This window comes from Palaemon carinicauda, chromosome 29 (genome assembly GCF_036898095.1).
Source record: "Palaemon carinicauda isolate YSFRI2023 chromosome 29, ASM3689809v2, whole genome shotgun sequence".
Taxonomy (NCBI): Eukaryota; Metazoa; Arthropoda; class Malacostraca; order Decapoda; family Palaemonidae; genus Palaemon; species Palaemon carinicauda.
The window spans coordinates 76,718,502-76,722,117 of NC_090753.1; positions in this window are offsets into that span (position 1 = coordinate 76,718,502).

The following is a 3,616-nucleotide window of genomic DNA, read 5'->3' on the forward strand; positions in this document are numbered from 1 at the left end:
GTGGATATAAATCGAAATGATACACTTCTCTCTTCATCATTCCAATTTAGTGTTCTTCTCTCCTTCTTTCATTATGCCCATGGACAAATTATATATATATATATATATATATATAGATATATATATATATATGTATATATATATATATATATATATACACACACAGAAGTGTTTGTCTGTGCGTGTTCGTGTATATACATATATATGTGGTTGATATATACATCAACCACTCTGGCATTTAATTTCGAATTCTACCTTTGGGAATGTATATCCACTTTGCTTGCTTTGTTTCAACTCAGAAGTATAGGTTCGAATCCTTACCCAGCCAGAAGCATTTATCATAATGCCCGAGTGTTAGTGTTATATATATATATATATATATATGTATGTATATATATATATATGTATGTATATATATATATATATATATGTATATATATACATATACATATATATATATATACATATATATACACACACACACATATATATATATATATATATATACATATATATGTGTGTGTGTGTGTATGTGTGCGTGTGTGTATCTGTGTGTGTGCTGAGAATGGAATCTTAAAGCTAAACACTTTCAATAAATTGAAATACTACTACTGCTACTACTACTACTACTACGAATAATAATAATAATAATAATAATAATAATAATAATAATAATAATAATAATAATAATAATAATAATAATACAGGTTATGTACATAAGTACTATTATTGCTTGGCCACTCAAAGCCAAAATAACCGGAGGAACGTGACCCAAAAACTAACCTCCCCCAAAGGCAAGAATTCTAGAGACCCTTTCAAACGTAAACCAAAATCCATTGTAAATATATTCAGCATTTTCCTCTGGCCTTCAAATCCTTCGCAGGAATCCAAAATTGCCTGACAGTCGTATATTTCGCGAAAGAGGTTGAAAGGCTGTCCATTCGAGAGAGAGAGAGAGAGAGAGGAGAGAGAGAGAGAGAGAGAGAGATCCACAAAACGTTCGTATAAATATTGGGTTAATTTTCCACTCCTTAAATTCGCAAGCGGAGACAGAAATAAAAGGAAGTAATGGCGTTAGTTTTTTTTTTTTTTTTTTTTTTTTACAAAACAAGATAACAGTGTTTACATTTCTATTTCAACGAGTAAAGTGGCGATTAGAGAAAAAAAAAAACTTTCATTAATGGGGAAATCTGTAGAGAAAAATGTTTTCCCAAGAGTTGGGATTTAATGCACGTTGCTTTGCGAAGATTTCCTAAGCCGAGATCGTCTCATTTCATAGATAGTTTTCCCTGATATCCCAAGTTTAGTAGTTTAATCTCAAGGGATAATTCATAGGATTTCCCAATCGCTGCCAAACGGTCTTGCAAACTTTCCCAAGAGATTAAGTGAGTGAAATGTTTTCCGGCATTTTCTAATCAACATGGTAAAAATATTCGCAGATTTCCCATTCATTGAGGATTTGGCTTCGGGAACATTCAAGAATAGGGATTTTAATCGTACATTTCCCAGGAACAGAAATTTTCTAAAAGATTTCCCAAGAATATGAATTTCATACGAGATTTACCAAGAACAGAAATTTCGTACGAGAATTCCCAAGAACAGAAATTTCGTACGAGATTTGACAGGAACAATATTTCGTACGAAATTTTCCAGGAACACAATACTCGTAGGAAATTTCCCAGGAACAAAAATTTTTCGTAAGAGATTTCCCAAGAATAAGAATTTCATATAAGATTTCCCAAGAACAGAAATTTCATAAGAGATTTACCAGGAACAGAAATTTCGCACAAGATTCCTCCAGAACAGAAATTTCATGCAATATTTCCCAGGAACAGAAATCACATAAAAGTATTCCTAGGAACAATAATTCCGTGCGAGACTTCCCAAGAACATAAATTTCATGAAAAATTTCCCAAAAATAGAAATTTCGTACGAGCTCTCCCATCAATACAAAATTTCCCAGGAACGAATTACGTACGTGATTTCGTAAGAACAGATATTTAGTACAAAATTTCACAGGAACAGAAATTTCATAAGAATTTTCCCGAACAAAGGAATTACATAAGAGATATCCTAGGAACAGAAATTTCGTAGGAGATTTCACAAGTAAAGAAATTTCGTACGAGATATCATAGAAATGGATATTTAGTACGAGATTTCTCAAGAAGAGAAATTTCGTACGAGATTTCCAAGGAACAGAAATTTCGTACGAGATTTCCAAGGAACAGAAATTTCGTACGAAATTTCCCAACAACAGAAATTTTGTACGAGATTTCCCAAGAACAGAAAATTTCGTACGAGACATCACAGAACAGATATTTAGTACAAGATTTCTCTAGAAGAGAAATTTCGTATGAGATTTCCCAGGAACAGAAACTTCGTACGAGATTTCCCAGGAACAGAAATTTCAGATGAGATTTCCAAAGAACAGAAATTACATAGGAGATTTGCCAGGAGCAGAAATTTCGCACAAGATTTCCCTAGAACAGAAATTTCATAAGAAATTTCCCAAGAACAAAAATTACATACGATTTGCCAGGAACAATAATTTCGTATCAGATATCACACGAACAGAAATTTCTTACGAGATTTCGCAAGAACAGGAATTTCGTATGAAATTAACCAAGAATAGGAATTTCGTAGCTCTCCCATCAATAAAAAATTTCGCACGATCAAATTACGTACGTGATTACGCAAGAACAGATATTTAGTACAAAATTTCACAAAAATAAATTTCATACAAATTTTCCTAAACACGGAAATTACATAAAAGATATCACAGGAACAGGAATTTCGTACGAGATTTCCCAAGAACAGAAAATTTCGTGAGATTTCCCAAGAACAGAAATTTCGTACGAGATTTACCAGTGTAAAAAGTGGAAAACAATGTGAGAATTCACAATGAACCCAAATTTAATTGAAGAGAAAATCCTCCAACCTCAATATCTGTATAGAAAAAAAAAAAAAAAAACTCCATGATTTTAAAAATAATAACAAGAATAACATCCTTCTAAGTAAATCCTCTGAAATTAGCTAATCCTCACCAATCATATATTCTGAAATGTCTAAAGAACTAATGTTTTAGCCCAGACATATTCCTAAGAGGTTTCTTATTAACTGGCTTGATGAAATTCAAATGATTCCCTTGTGCAAAATTCTTCCAAAACTTCAATTTGCCAATTATGCCCATTGCATGGAGTACCGTTTCATTTTCTCTTCCCCACCTACAAGTACACTCAAGGTGAAACGGAGATACGCATTGGTCGCCACAAAGGATATTCGTGGGTCAAACTATCCTTCCCAAAAGGATAAAAACTAAAAAATCTGGAAAAGAATTTGACAGCAAGTGGCTACAAGTCCCTGTTTGAGACTCGCGTCTTTTCATTTTTCTTTTCCCTCTTTCTCTTTCAAGCTCGTTACAGCTCGGGGAGAGGAAAGGAAATGGACCTTCTTATCTGGGGCTTCATCTTGCCACTCGCGAATAGGAATGCCTTCATTGTTACAATGTATATTTCTCAAATGTTACAGATGCATTTTCCTTTCTAAGGAAGATGACGCGATTTCTCTTAATGTAAGATTTTTGTGTGGAACCAGATTTATTTTCTTTCCCCTTATG